This window comes from Ceratotherium simum, chromosome 7, assembly GCF_057802395.1.
Source record: "Ceratotherium simum simum isolate JZ-2026a chromosome 7, ASM5780239v1, whole genome shotgun sequence".
In the NCBI taxonomy this organism is placed as follows: domain Eukaryota; kingdom Metazoa; phylum Chordata; class Mammalia; order Perissodactyla; family Rhinocerotidae; genus Ceratotherium; species Ceratotherium simum.
Genome location: NC_141906.1, coordinates 75,171,959 through 75,189,094, shown reverse-complemented (window position 1 = coordinate 75,189,094; position 17,136 = coordinate 75,171,959). Strand labels below are relative to the sequence as shown.

The window sequence follows — 17,136 nt, the reverse complement described above, 5'->3', positions numbered from 1 at the left end:
CTTTGCAACGTTATCTTCCGTTTATTTATTTTTCTTGCCTTATTGAATTATCTATGACCTCCAATACAAAGTCAAATAGCAGCAGCAAGAGTGGATATTGTATTGTTTCCATACTTTGCAGTAAAGGATTCACTCTTCACCTTTAAATGTGAAGTTAGCCATAGATTTTTTTGTAGATGACCTTCAATGGTAGAGGAACTTCCCTTCCCTTCTACATATAGATTTTTATCTTTTTCTGCATCTTTTTGGAGAATCATTTAGTTTTACTTCTTCACTCTTTTAACATGGTGAATTACATTGATTAATATTCAAGTATTAAACCAACCTTGCATTTCGAAGATTAAACTTTACTTTTCATGATGCATTTTTGTTTTTACATATTGTTTGTTTCAATTTGCTAAAACAAAAAAAATGTCATCCATATTTATGAAGGCTATTTGTCTTCAGTCTTGTTTAGGTTATAAATTGCCTATAAATATTTTCTTAAAGTATTATAAATTGCCATGTAAGCTCTATATTTATATCACATGTATTTTGATATGTTGTGTTTATGTTTTCATTCACTTCAAAATGTTTTCTGATTTCTCTTTTATTTCATTTTCTTTTTTTAGAGTTTTACTATTATTTTTCTGGTAGCAACTTCCTTGATATTACCTATATACTCTACAATTCATACATTTAAAGTGTAAAATTAAATGTTTTTTACTTTATTCACAGAGTTATACAATCATAATCACAGTCAATTTTAGAACATTTTTACCATTCCCCAAAGTTTCTTATACCCTTTAGCCAACACCCCTCAACTTTCTCACCCTCAGCCCTATGCAACCACCAATCTACTTAATGTATCTATACATTTGAATGTTCCATGTAATGGAATAGGATAATATATGGTCTCTTGTGATTGGCTTTTCTTGCTTTACATAATTTTCATCCATGTTGTAACTTATATAGGTACTTCATTCCTTTTTTCTTTGTTGAATAATATTCCATTGCATGGCTATATATATTTGTTTACCCATTCATCAGTTGATGGACATTTGGATTTTTCTAGTTTTTTGCTATTATGAATAATGGTGCTATGAACATTCATATTACAGTTTTTGTGTGGATGTATGTTCTCTTAGTCACATATCTAGAAAATAAATTCCTGGGTCTTGTGACAATTCTGTTATTACATTTTTGGGGAACTGACAGGTTGATTTCCCAAGTGGCTCCACCACTTGACATTCCAACCATCAGTGTATGAGTTTCTGATTTCTTCACAGCCTCATCAACACTTAATATTATCTGTCTTTTTTATTGTAGTCATCCTAAGGTATGTGGGGTGATATTTTGTTGTGGTTTTGATTTGCATTTCCCTGCTTACTAATGATATTGAACGTCTTTTTGTATGATTATTGGCCATTTGTATGTATTCTTTGGAGAAATGTCTATTCGATTAATTTGCTCATTTAAAATTAGATTATTTGTCTTTTCATTATTGAGCTGAATAGTGGTTTATGCATTGTAGATACTTGATCCTTATCGAATATATGATTTGTACATATTTCTTTCATTCTAAGTGTTTCTTTTTTTACTTTCTCATTGATATCCTTTGGAGGCACTCCTTATTCTGAGCAGTTTGAACGTTTGGAGTGTCTGATAGTTTTTGACTAATGAGGGAACCCTCTCTATTAAGTATAGCATGATACCCTTTTCCCTTCACTTCATATAAGCATTGTGCATGTAAATATTTACTTATATATATATATATACTTTACATATATATATATTTATACATGGTTTAAATGTCTGAGGCAACCGAGTTAATTTAAAGCTCAAAAGAGTAAATTCACTTAAAAATAAGAAATATGTCTATGGTGAAATTGAACAAGCACAATTTCCTGTTACAAACATCTTTCAAAAGCTTTTTGATTGTAGCAGGCAGTGTTGGTGTCTTACACAACAGATGTTCCTCTCTTTCTTTCTAATTCCAGGAACTTCCTTCCATGATGGTGCCTAAAAATGGAAGATGGCCATTGAGTCAGTACTCCTAGCATCTAGGCTGGCTGTGAGGCAGAGTCCAGACTAAAGGGAAGTCATCTTTTTGCTTTTTGAGAAGAGTTACTTCATGATATAAAGAGAGAGAGATTTGAGGGGAGGTCTTTTGCCTTGTTCTCTTGCTTTCTTCTTTGGATATAATTGTCCTTAGATGTGATTCCCAGAGCTATAGCTGTCATTTTGTGACCATGATGTGAACAGCTTGAGGACTAAGGACGACAATCTGAGGACAGAGAAATGAAAGTATCCATCTGGGTCTTTGGAGTGTTTAGTTGCTGACCCAACCTCAGGACACTGTACCTCTGGCTTTATTATTACATGAGAAAAATAAGTGCCTATTTTGTGTGAGTTTTTAACTGAGAATGCTGAAACTTAAAGCAAGAAACTTTCTAATTGATAACTTGGGGTAAAAGTTACATTCCTGAAATATTAAATTGAAAGTATATTATTTTAACAGATCTTGAGAGATAGTCTTACAACCTTTCAGTAAACATTGAAGAGAAAAAAACGTAACATGATGATAGAAAGGAGCATATGTCCAGATTTAAACTTAAATTTTAAATATACTCTTTGGTTCACTTGGCTAGTGCCTTTTGTTGATTATACTCTTGTGGTCTCTGAAATGTAAACATTCTCCCACATTATCTTTTTTATATTTGTTGAGAAAGTAAGAGTTTGCCCAATACTTAATACCCTCAAAACACTAAGGCAACCAGATGAGTACTTTCACAGTTTTTTAACAAATTTAACTCTCACTTGATTTCTTCTTTAATTTTATCTAACACTTAATCATTATTTTGATACTAATGCTTTTATTGCAATATTTCAATTGTCCCTTGGGTAATTGAGAACCGCTGAAACTTCTTAGAAGCGCATATCTGTGTTTTCAGAACTTATTCTAGCAAGCAGTGTATATGCCCAAATAAGAGATAGTGTGTGGGAAAAATCTAGAATGATAGTTGGGGCCACTAAAATTCATCAGTACAGTTCAATTAAAACCTAAAAGGTACTTGAACTTGTGTGGTGGCTGAGGGAAATGGATGGGAGTCAGTGTGGTTGTAGACTCTCTTGCTTAGCATGTGAGAAATGTGCAAAACATTCTGAAAGTTTTTCACCAGAGAACAATATAATTTAGAGGATTATTTATCAAGTGCCTACTATGTACTCTGCACTATACATGGCACCATGAGAAAAGTAGTAAACAAGACAGACAACATGTTTGTCCTTATAGAACTTATACTTTATGGGGAAACACGGGAATTAAATGGAAAAAAAATGTCTGATGAATGTTATGACAAAGGATCTACTAGAAGTTTTGAGAACATAAATAATCTCAGCTGACATCAATTGACTATTTACCAAATGCCAGACACTGTTCTAACCATTTTACATAAATTTTCTCATTTAATCATCAAAACAATCCAGTGAATGAGCTGCCATTATTATCATCACTATTTTAGAAATTATGAGCCTGATGCATAGAGAGTTTAATAAAATGTCCAAGTTAGTAAGCATGGCAGTAGGAATCAACACATGCCCTATAATCCACAGCCTACACTCTTTTCTAGAATGAGAAGGAATTGATGACCTCGGTTAATGAAATATTATATTTAAAGGCCTAGCAGGTTCCTTAGTTTGAAATTTCCAGTAGATGGTTAGAAGTAAAAACTTTAGGAGAGAAAAAGTAATTTTTTTTGAGATAACCCAGGACAGATAACAACTGAATTGAGTTACTGCAGTTTTTGAAAAATTTCATGTAAAGAAATGAATAAGCCTGTATGTAGACTCTGTGGAAAATTTCCATTTAGGATATGGGAAGAAACAGAGGAAGAACCTACATATAGATCTTCTTTAAGAGATGAAGAGGATAGGAAGATGGGAGTTTACTTTTGCATCTGCTTTACGGGATGTAAATCCCTAGAGTGAAGTGTAAACTAGATTAATATATGGAGTTCCTAAGGAACTAAAGAGAGATCATGGTCCAGAGTGAAAGTATAATTCCCTTATTTCTCTTTTACACATAGAATCTATTCCCTGGGGAAGAGAATGAGCAAGCTTCTCCCCTATTTATGATCAAGTGCACTATATTAATAAACTCAAATTCAATCTTCTGTGTCCTATCAAGTGGCAAATGTGATAATAATAAACAGTGTTTATTTTTCTCTGCTACTTGAGAGGGCTCAAAGTCATAATCAGAAATTGTGATTTGTAGTTCAGAAGAATTTCCAGGGCATATATGAAATTAAGTCTGGGCTGCCTCCTTTTAGAATCAAAGGAAACAAAGCCTCGGAACCTGAATTTGCCTTTCCAGGACCACGGGAGTAAATACCAAGAATACCAGAGCCTTAAGGTTTTCTGGCCTAAGGAAGGTGAGTTTCTGAATTCTGTTTATATTAATGTCCTTCTTGTTTTGAGAAGGAAGGTCAGGGACATAAGATCTGCCACTTTATTTCCCATTTTGTGCAGTCCTGAGATTCAAGTGAAACTGCCAGGGGAATGTGTTCAATGGAGATCAGAGAATGTTCATAGATTAGGAGGCTCAGAGGGTGCAGTATCTTAGTCAGCACATTCCTTCTCCATGGATGGAACTCTCACTCTTCTAGATTTATGGCTTTTACCCTGTGACATGGGCAGTCACTCAACCTCTCCTAGACTTCAGTCCCTTAGTTTTTGATTAGAAACAATCTTTTTCATTCCCAGTCCACCAAGGCTAACTTGTATTAAAGGCCATTACCACGTTGCTAGAGTGGCTGCTTCCAAGTTTACCGGTGGGAGGGGGGGCTTAAGTGAGTGAAGAAATGGTGAGATGAGAGAAGGATGGTTCTGTCCTGGTGCATCCTTCTCCCTAGGTTTTCCCAGCAGTTATGATTGCATATGGCAGCATTGGCCTTCTCTCTGTAGGTTGTTTGTGACCCTCTTTGCTATATTTAGCTTAATAAAACTCCAGTTATGGGAAAGTTCACATCTGTCAGTGTCATGATAATGGTAAACACAGATCCATGGGTCCAGGTTGGGCTAGTCTCAGGTATACCCAGTGTATACACTTTCTTATAGGAGGAGATATTGCAAGAAGAGCTGAGCTGTTCTCTAATGTAAACTTTTCTCCTGTGTTCACAGCTTCCCTTAGAGAAGAATGGTTCCTAGAAATGGTTCCTTGGTGACTGAATTCATTCTGGTGGGGTTAACAGACCTACCAGATCTCCAACTCCCCCTCTTCTTCCTGTTTCTAGTAATGTATATGGTCACTGTGTTTGGGAATTTGGGCTTGATAACTCTAATTGGGCTGAATTCATACCTACACACCCCCATGTACTTTTTCCTCTTTAACTTGTCCTTCATAGACCTCTGCTATTCTTCAGTATTTACGCCAAAAATACTGACAAATTTCTTATCAAACAAGAATACTATCTCTTACATGGGATGCATGACTCAGCTCTACTTTTTCTGTTTTTTGTCATTTCTGAATGCTATTTGCTGACATCAATGGCTTATGATCACTATGTGGCCATCTGTAACCCACTTTTGTATAACATTGCCATGTCCCCTAGAGTGCGTTCCAACTTTATGCTTGGTTCATACTTGATGGCATTTTCTGGTGCCACGGCCCACACTGGATGCATGCTGAGACTGACGTTCTGTGATGCAAACACCATCAACCACTATTTGTGTGACATTCTCCCTGTGCTCCAGCTCTCCTGCACGAGCACCTACATCAATGAGCTGGTAGTATTCATTGTGGTGGGCATCAACATCATTGTGCCCAGTCTCACCATCTTTGTCTCTTATGGTTTCATCCTCTCCGGCATCCTCCACATCAGCTCCATTGAGGGCAGGTCCAAAGCCTTCAGCACCTGTAGATCCCACATAATTGCTGTTTCTCTGTTCTTTGGATCAGGGGCAATTATGTACCTCAAACCTTCTGCTGTGTCTATGGATGAGGGAAAAATCTCTTCTGTCTTTTATACCAATGTGATTCCCATGATGAACCCCTTAATCTATGGCTTGAGGAACAAAGATGTTAAAATTGCTCTTAGAAAAACCCTGAGGAGCAGAAAATTTTGATTAGAATCAGTGTCTCTCTGTGCAGGTAGTCAGAGGACAGGGAGATTCCTTGATGTGACTCAAAATACAATGAAATGTTTCTCTTCAGAAAAAAATATTCTTTCTTTAAGTTCCATTCTTTTAGATTATTTTGGAAGAGATTAACCAGAAAAACAGATGAATAGATAGACTGTAAAAGTTAGGGGTGGCAAAATTTTAAAAGACAAAATTTAGGTTTTCGCGTTTTTGTTTTTTTTTTTTTTTTTTTTGGTGAGGAAGATCGCCCCTGAGCTAACATCTGTTGCCAATCTTCCTCTTTTTGCTTGAGGAAGATTGTTGCTGAGCTACAATCTGCCCCAATATTCCTGTATTTTGGTTTTAGGACACTGTTACAGCATAGCTGAGAGTGGTGTAGGTCCATGCCTGAGATCTGAATCTGTGAACCAGGGGCTGCTGAAGAGAATCATGCGAACTTAACCACTAAGCCACTGGGCCGGCATCTTAATTTAGTTTTTTATTTAGTGCATTTAAGGACTATATAGCTATTTGAACTTCTTTCAAACAGGAGGGATATGTCAGAGGAAACAAGTCAGGTGTTTTATATGCACAGCATAGAGTTATTATTTCTAGGTTTTTGTTCTATTTGTTATATGAAATATGATAAAAGGTGTTATGAGAGAAAGAGTAATTCTATTGAAGTTGTCACAGCTGAAAGTCAAACAGGTAAGCCATGGGATTTGCCTGTTCCTATGTACTAGGAAGGGCATTTTTCTAATTCAGTGGACATTCTGGGCAATAACAGAGAAGGGTCCCCTTAGTTAAACCATAAAGAAAATTTCCCAACTACATGCTGAATTTCTTTAATGTAAACTTTCTCTGAGCGAGCCGCTATCGTTGCTCAGGGTCAGGTTTGGAATGAGCATGATCAGGGTGCACTGTGTAAAAAGCTAAGGAAAACCAGAAGTAAAAGGGGTTTTGAGTTCTATATCCTGTAATTCCTGAACCTCCATCCTCCACATCTCTTTGCACTGCCTCCTTACACACACACACACACACACACACACACACACGGTGTCTTCAAGGCTTGTATTTTATGAGATCGCTGCCTAACATTGACTGTATGGCATGTGATCCACATTTAATCTTTGCAAGCACATTCAGATACATGGTTCCAAGTTCCAGCTCCAGAGAGGCAGGGCTTAACAGGAAGTATTTGTTGAATCAAGCAAGAGGAATTGGTTATTGATTCAGTTATCTATTTAATTATGTAAAAACAATAAACAAACAATGTATTTTATACCTACTAAGGTTCTGGCAATGTGTATAATGTGCTGTATGTCACAAACATAAATAAGCCACACTAAGAGAAAGATATAAAGGCGGATTCTCATATTACAACATAGAGGAATTACATGCTACACATGAATAGCATCTAAAATCAGTCTTATGTATTCAAAACTATTACTGAAAGTTGACTGCGGAGAATTGATGTCCATGCTGGGAACAGACGTAGTGTTTTTCCATAAGTCTGGCACAGTTGGTTTTTCTTTCTAGCTTTGGGATGTTTCAATATATATTTGGCTCAACACCAGATAAAATAGTAGGTTTATATGCAGAGCTTTGTTCTAAAAAATACGCACCTTTAAATCTAAATTTATGCAGCAAAATCTCACTCAGTGTTGGGAAGTTTTATATTCTGGGACAGAGACTCCCATCTTCCTCAGTGAGTGAAAGGGCTGCTGGAATCACCTGGGTTGTTTAAAGTTTCTCTCTGGCATAATGTTGAATAGACCCACTTCAAATATTAATATAGAGAATGTACAGGGTGATACAATTGCTCTTAGAAGTAGTGCTGCAGTTTTCTCTACACTGTCACGTCTGTCCCTCTATGTGCTCCTCATGGTAGAGCTGGGAGGTAAATGGGGAAGAGGATCCTAGTTCCCGTTTCATAGATAATGAAATTAATGCCAGAGATGTTCATGGCTTGGCTAGATCACAATTTATATGTAGTAGAGCTGAGACTAGGACTGGGGTCTTTTGACTCTAAATGTATCAGGTTTTTAAAAATTAGACAAAATTTTCCATAATTTTAAAAATCAGTGAAATATGAACAATTGTTTCAGTGAATAAAAATGCTTCTGAATGCAACTGAAAGCAAAATACTCAGATAAGAAAGTGTCTATAAACTTTCACATTTTATTGACAGCCATTGTCTAATTTAGAATATATGAATATACTAGTGGATATATTCTTATTTCATACTGCCCTAGGCAATGAATGAAAACACGTAAGTGTAGTCTATAGTAAGCATTACTGTTAATAGGTGTTTACTAAGTGCCAGAGCCAATGGTAAGCTCTTCCACTCAAGTTCTTATTGAATCTTCACATCAATGATATTGGTAGACATCAGTATGATTAGCCCATTCTGGAAGAGTTGGCTAGCTGTTCACCTCTTCTTCCAGAGCACACATTTCCCAGTCATTCTTGCAGTACATGTAGCATGCGACTGAGATCTATACATTATGGGCACTATTCCAAGGCCATGGTGTGTCCTTTCCACACTCTCTTTGTGCTGGATGCAAATGACAATGAGGCCCTATTTAGGTGTAAAGCTATAAAGAAAAGTCAGAAAGGGAATGCAACAGAGTCACGATGGAGAATAGAAGAATGGATGGAGCTACCATCAAGTAGGGGCACATAGAGGGCTCTGGGATGCTGGCAGTAATCTATTTACACATCTGCATGGTGATTATAAGTTGTTCATTTTATAATAGACATTTGAAGTATATATTTTATAGACTTTTATATATGTATTTATGATAAATTTTATAGTAAATCCAGGTCACAAAACTTTGATTATACTTCTACTTAACTGAACATTAAACTAATCCATAAATAAAGATTGAGAATAACAATCCAAGTATGTGGGAACAGCCTTCCTAGTACAGATTGGCTCACACAGAAAAAACCACCAGAGGTCGAGTAAAATGTACAAAATATTCCAGACCAGTCCAGGGCAGAGATAATCCCTTTACCACAGTCAATGAAGAATTTCCACCAGTGTCTGTGGGAGGAGGAGAGTCAATGTACAATCTCATTTTATAGATTTGTAGTAGGAATATAACATTATATTAAGTTTAATGGCATAGTAAAGAGTTTATAGTTCTCATTCCATACCATATAATTTAATTTTCTCAACACTTTCTACTTTGTTCATAGAATCTTTCCTTAAAGAACTTCTTCAGAGATTATATTTAATAACTCTGTGATTAAAAGAATTTGAGAATATATAAATATAGAAATATTTAGACATAGATAAAACACTGTGCTTCAATTGCCAGAGTGTTATAAAAGATAATGACTGAATCAGAATGAGGTATCACAATTGTAATTCAAGTTTAGAGATGACCAACTTTGTGTCTAATCCCAGAATGTTGGGTTAGAGCACTTTACATTTCACTTGTCTGGTTAAGCATTGTTCCTGGATACCAGGAGGGGCCTGAATCTGGATATGGAGGTCAGGTGGTCTCTGTCCAGTAAAGTGCAGAGTGAATAAGTAGTTGGCTCTTGGTCTTTGCATGTTTGTGCTCATAATGCAATCATCACGGTTATTAACTTTCTATAAACTTGTCACTACATGGAACTTGGCATGGAACCAAAATAAATGATTTAATTTATAAAAGTGATGGTAAAATATGATGGTCATAAAGTGGTGAAAATGAACATTTTGTTAGTTATTGCTAGGAATTATAAAGATAAATGAAACAAAAAAGATTAAAATTAGAAAGGGACAATTACATAAACTAAAGGCCAAGGAAAAGAGTTTCTTATCACTGATTGTGGGAACAAATGTGAAAAGGCAGAATTCTGACTTGAATCTTTGGATTGGAGTTATCAAACTGGTATAGTCTGCTGAGACAAAGATTCAATGGGATTTGTAATTTGGAGTTGTATTTTGCAGGCAAGAACCTTCTGACACCCTCTTACTGAAAAAAAGAAAAAAAAAGGCTTTTCATAATTTCCTAAGTTTCTTTTATTTTTTAAACCACTTTATTGAGGCATGATTGATGTGTAAAAAGCTGTACATACTTAATGTCATCACCCAGATGAGTTTGGGGATAAGTATTTACCTGTGAAGCTATCATCACTATCAAGACCATAGACATACACATCACCTCCCAAAATTTCCTCCCACTCTTTAATTATTATTTTTTTGTCATAAGAACACTTCAGTTCTACTCTCTTAGCAAATTTTATGTATGCAACACAGTGCTGTTAGCTATAGACATTATGTTGTGTTGGAGATCACGAGAACTTAGATCATGAGATCACACTTGTATGACTGAAACATTGCAGCCTTTGACTGTTACTTCTCCACTTTCTCTCCCAAAGAAAAATCAATGACTGTGACAATTTTAGATTCTTCATGTAAGTGAAATCATACACTATTTATCCTGTGTGGCTTATTTCACTCAGCATTATGTTCTCCAGTTCCATCCATGTTGTTGCCAACCACAGAATATTTTTTTAAGGCTGAAAAGTGTTCCATTGTATCTATTTACCACATTTTCTTTATCCATTTATCTGTCAACAAACATTTACATTGTTTCCATATCTTGGCTATTGTGAATAATGCTTCAATGAACATAGGAGTGCAGATATCTCTTTGAGATACAGATTTAATTTCCTTTGGGTATATACCCAGAAGTGGGATTACTGTTTAATTTTTAACTTTTTGAGGAATCTCAATACTATCTTACATAATGGCTATATCAATTTTACATTCCCACCAACTCTGTACAAGGATTCCCTCTTCTGTATATCCTCACCAGTACTTACTATCTCTTGTTATTTTGATGATGGCCATTCTAACAGACATGGAGTAATATCTCACTGTGGTTTTGATGTGCATTTCCCTGATTATGAGTGTTGTCAAGCACTTTTTTGTGTATCTGTCGGCCATTTGTATGTGTTTTTGGAAAAATGTGTATTCAGTTCCTCTGTCTGTTTTTTAATTGAGTTGCTAGCTTTTTTGTTATTCAGTTGTATGTGTTCTTTATATTTTTTGAATATTAACCTATTGTTAAATATATGGTTTACAAATATTTTTCCCAAATCATAGATTGTCTTTTCATATTGATCGTTTCTTTTGTTGTGCAGAAACTTTTTAGTTTGATATAGTCCCACTTATTTATTTTTGTTTTTCTTATTTGTTCTTTTGGTGCCATCTCCAAAAAATCTTTGCCAGGACCAATGCCAAGGAGATATCTATGCTTTCTTCTAGCAGTTTCACAGTTTCAGATTTTATGTTGAAATCTTTAATCCATTACATTTTAATTATTTTATTGATGTCACATCAGTTTATAACATTGTGTAAATTTCAGGTGTACATTATTATATTTCACCTTCTGTATAGACTGCATTGTGTTCACCACCAAAAGTCTGGTTTCAATCCATCAGTATACCTATGTGCCCCTTTACCACTTTTGCCCTACTCCCACACTCTTCTCCTCTGGGGACTACCAATCTGTTGTCCTTATCTATGTGTTTGCTTGTTTGTTTATTTTCCACATCTGAGTGAAATCATACAGTAGTTGTCTTCATATGTTTGTCTTATTTTGCTTAGCATGATACCCTCAAAGTCCATCCATAGTCTCACAAATGGCTCAATTTTGTCTTTTTTGTGGCTGAGTAGTATTCCATTGTATATGTATATCACATCTTCTTTATCCATTCATCCATTGATGGTCACTAGGGTTGCTTCCATGTCCTGGCTATTTTGAATAATGCCGTGATGTCACCAGGTTGCATATATCTTTTCTAATTAGTGTTCCCATGTTCTTTCGATAAACACCCAGGAGTGGAATAGCTGGATCAAATGTTATGTCTATTTTTAATTTTTTGAGAAATCTCCATACTGATTTTGATAGTGACTGTGCCAGTTTTCATTCCCCCCAGCAGTGTATGAGGGTTCCCTTTTCTCCACATCCTCCCCAACAATTGTTATTTCTTGTCTTTTTAATAATAGTCATTCTGAGTGGTATGAAGTGATATCTCATTGTTGTTTTGATTTCTATTTCCCTAATAATTAGAGATGTTGAACATCTTTTCATGTGCTTGTTGGCCATCTCTATCTCTTTTTGGAAAAATGTCTGTTCATGTCATCTGCCCATTTTTTGACTGCGTTTTCTTGTTGTTGTTGAGTTGTATGAGTTCTTTATATATTTTGGAAATTAACCCCTTGTCAGACATATTATTGGCAAATATTTTCTCCCATTTTGTGCCTTGTCTTCTCATGTTGTTGCTGGTTTTCTTTGCTGTGCAGAAGCTTTTACGTCTGATGTAGTCTCATTTTTTTTATTTTTTTCTTCTGTTTTTCTTGCCTGAGAAGATATGATATTCAAACAGATGCTGCAGAGACCAGTGTCAAAGAGCATATGGCCTGTGTTTTCTTCTAGGAGTTTCATGGTTTCAGGTCTTACATTCGTCTTTCATCCATTTTGAGTTAATTTTTGTGTGTGGTGTAGTATAATGGTCTACTTTCATGTTTTGCATGTGGCTGTCCAGTTTTCCCAACACCGTTTATTAAAGAGACTTTTGTTTCTCCATTGTATGTTCTTGGATCCTTTGTTGAAGATTAGCAGTCCTTGGATGTGTCGTTTTATTTCTGGGCTCTCAATTCTGTTCATTGAACTGTGTGTCTGTTTTTGTGCCAGTACCACACTGTTTTGATTACTATAACTTTGTAGTGTATTTTGAATTCAAGGACTGTGATACCTCCAGCTTTGTTGTTTTTTTCTCGGAATTGCTTTGATTATTCAGGGTCTTTTGTTGTTCCATATAAATTTTAGGATTCTTTGTTCTATTTCTGTGAATAATGTCATTGGGATTGCATTGACTCTAAAGACATCCAAATTGGGAAGAAAGAAGTAAAATTGTCACTATTTGCATATGACATGATTCTATATATAGAAAACCCTAAAGAATCCATTAAAAAAAAACTAGTAGAAATAATCAATGAATACAGTAAAGTTGCAGGGTACAAAACCAACATTAAAAATCAGTTGTATTTTGACACACTAATAATGAACCAGCAGAAAGAGAAATCTAGAATACAATTAATTAACAATTGCCACAAAAAGAATAAGATATCTAGGCATAAATTTAACCAAGGAGGTGAAAGACATATACACAGAAAACTATAAGATATTATGGAAAGAAATTGAAGAAGACATAAAGAATTGGAAAGATATTCCAAGCTCATGCATTGGAAGAATAAACATAACTAAAAATGTCCATATTATCTAAAGCAATCCATTTTGAGTTGATTTTTGTGAGTGGTGTAATATATGGGTCCAATTTCATTCCTCTGTATGTCAATATCCAGTTTTCCTAACACCGTTTATTGAAGAGTTTATTCTTTCCTCATTTTGTATTCTTAGTGACATTGTTGATTAGATGACCATACGTGCATGGCTGTATTTTTAGGCTCTTTATTCTGTTCCATTGGTCTATGTGTTTGTTGTTAAACAAGTATCATACTGTTTTGATTACTATTGTGGTATAGTTTGAAATCAGGAAGTGTGGTGCCTCCAGCTTAGCTCTTCTTTCTCAGATAGCTTTGGCTATTTTAGATCTTTTGTGGTACAGTATGAATTATAAAATTTTTTTCCTATCTCTGTCAAAAACGTCTTTGGAATTTTGATAGTGATTGCAAAGAATCTGTACGTCACTTTAAATAGTATGAAGATTTTCACAATTTAATTCTTCCTATTCATTTACTTATGTCTTCTATTCTTTCATCAATGTTTTATGGTATCCAGTGTACAGATCTTTCACTTATTGGTTAAAATTATTCCTAAGTATTTTACTTTTACTGATGCTATTACAAATGTTTTCTAAATTTGTTGTTAGTACAAAGAAATGAAATTAATTTTTGTATGTTGATATTTCATCCTGCTACTTTACTTCATTTTTTTATTAGTTCTAACATTTTGGGTGGAGTTTTTAGAATTTTCTATATATAAGTTCATGCCATATATAAGGAGAGACAATTTTACTTCTTCCTTTCTCATTTGGATGCCATTTATATCTTTATCCTTCCTAATTAGTCTGCAAGGAATCCCACTACTATGCTGAATAGAAGTGGAAAGAATGTTTTGTACAAGATCTTAGAGGACAAGTGTTCAATTTTTCATCATAGAGTGTAATGATTTCATTTTACTAGTCATGTATGGCCTTTATTATGTTGAGCTTCATTCTTTTCGGACATAACTTGTTGAGAGGTTTTTTTTTTTTTTATCACAAATGGATGTTGAATTTGTCAAATGCTTTTTCTGCATCTGTCCAGATGCTCATTTGATTTTTTTGTACTTTTCAGCTCCAGAATTTTCTTTTTTCTTCTTTTAAAGTGTTCCATCTCTTTTTTGATATTTCCACTTCTTTCATATATTGTTTTCTAGACTTTCTTCAAATATTCCTTTAGTTCTTTCAGCTCTCTAAGACAGATGTTTTAAAGTCTTTGTCTAGTAGATCTGCCACCCTGTCTTTTCCTGAGACAGTTTCTGTTGATTAATTTTTCCCTTTAAATGGGCCATACTTTCTTATTTCTTTGTATGTCTTCTGATTTTTTGTTGAAAACTGGACATTTGAATCTAATAATGTGATAACTCTGGAGATCAGATTCCCCTGCTTCACCAGAGTTTGCTAGCATGGAGAAGTCAGGGGCAAATAATGAGTCACACGAATTTTTGTGTGTAATGTGAGTTCATTAGAGTTTGAATATGTGACTTCATGATTTAGTCCTTTCAGATTATATATTTTTTTCACATTAGAATTATTTGGGAGCATTAAGTGTTGATATTCATCAGATTTAAAACAGTTGTTGTCCCCTAAAAATCAGAATATATTAATTATTCAAATACAAGCATTAGTAAAATCCTTAGAAGCTATGAAGTGAAAAGACAAAAAATTAAGCTTTAGAATTTACTTTTACTTACACATCACTAAATTTAGCTATATCTATTTTTACCAATTAGCTGAGTTTCCACATCCAGGTCATTTCATAATTTCACCCTTTCTGCCTCCACTCTAATTTGACTTAGTCCTCTTGTTAATATTTTAATATACAACTGTAAGGCCTGATATGTATCCATACTTAGAATCTTTACTTTTAAAAATTGACTTCCTGAGTTGCACAAGATTACAAGCAACTTTATCAAAATAAAGAAGACATTGAACAGGAAATTCAAAGGAAATCAACAATATTTGTCATCTTTCTTTCTCCTTTTTCTGCATTAGAGTCTCATATGAGAAAATATTGGAATGTCAGATACTAGGATATGTATTTTATTCCTCCAGGAAACCACTCAGCCTTATGACAAATACATTTTCTGTCATTTTAAAATAAAAATACGTTATTGATTTAAATAGTAGCTCTTAAGCAATCTATTCAAATAAAATATTTTAGAGTTAACCAAATTAAACTTTATTTTAAAATCGAGACAGCCTCATAGTTATCCCCACCCACACTCCATGGCATCTAAGAAGGAGAAAGTATCCAGAGGACAAAACTTGTGTCAGGAAATATATTAAATATTGGTAATGCAAAGATAAATTTGACATGGATCCTAGTTCATTCAGACAGTGACATTTTAAGTAGATATCTGGGAAAATATGCTTTTAAGGAGGAGCAATCTGTGAAACCTCTAAGGTGATATTTTTGATATACGTGCAAAACAGTAAGAGATATTATACTGAATGAAAGGCGTGAGAGAGGAAGTTGAAGAGGATGGCAGAGATATAACAGGGGACAAAATCATGTTGACTTTTGTAGGCCATTGTGAAACTTGGCTTTTTCTCTGAATGAAATGAAGCACAGGAAATTAAAACACAATGACTTATGTTTTAAAAAGATGATTTTGCCTGCTGTGTTGGAAATAGACTACATGAGTCATCTAGTTAAGGAACCTTTTAGTAATGCTAGTATGAGGCAATTCTTTCTCAAATGAAGGTTGTAGTATCATAGCTGTGATATGTGGGGTAGTTATGTATATATTATGTATGTAAATGTAGAAGTAGTTGACTTTATAAAAATGTTAAAATTTTCTTTTGTAATAGATACTTAAGCAAAACAGTGGACTGACAGAAACTTAAGAAAACAAGGAATTTGGGCCAGCCCCGTGGCTTAGCAGTTAAGTGTGTGCGCTCCGCTGCTGGCAGCCCGGGTTCACATCCCGGGCGTGCACCGATGCACTGCTTCTCTGGCCATCTGAGGCCACGTCCCACATACACCAACTAGAAGGATGTGCAGCTATGACATACGACTATCTACTGGGGCTTTGGGGGAAAAATATATAAAAATAAAAATTAAAGAAAACAAGGAATTTAAATGCAGGTGAGAGATACAGGATTAATATAGATTATATTTATACAATTGGACAAGAAGGGAGATACAAACCTACAGACAATGAGAAAAAGACATAAATATACAAGTCCCAGAAAAGCAAATTACAAAAGTTTACAAAGTTACAAAAGATACTCCAGTTGATTAATATTTAGGAGAATGCAATTTAAAAATGCTGAGAGAGGGAAAGATTGTTTCATAAATAACCTATGGGAATGTGAATTTTAATAGCCTTTGGGAAGCCCAGCTGAACATATACATTAAACTGAAGGACAACATTCCATGAATTAATCTTAATGAAATAAAAGTACCATCATATAAAGATGTATGTATAATGGGTATTATTTTAGCATTGTTTTTGATGGCAAATACACTGGAAAAACAGTGAATTTCCATCAATATGGAGTGGATGGATATGTTTTAATACGTCTATAATGCAAAAAATTGGAGAGACTTCAGTGATGTGTTTTTGTTTTTGTGAGGCAGACAAGCCCTGAGCTAACATCCGTTCCCAATCTTCCTCTTTGTGCTGAGGAAGATTGGTCCTGGGCTAGCATCTGTGTGCATCTTCCTCCACTTTATAAGGGATGCTGCCACAGCCTGGCTTGACAAGCAGTGCGTTGGTGCGTGCTCAAGATCCAAACCTG

At 34.8% G+C, this 17,136-nt stretch overlaps 1 pseudogene; it reads left to right on the top strand.

Annotated features, from left to right (window-relative positions):
- The first annotated feature begins 5,176 nt into the window (after positions 1 to 5,176).
- LOC101409185 (olfactory receptor 8B3-like) lies at positions 5,177 to 6,105 on the top strand (annotated as a pseudogene).
- Positions 6,106 to 17,136: the final 11,031 nt, after the last annotated feature.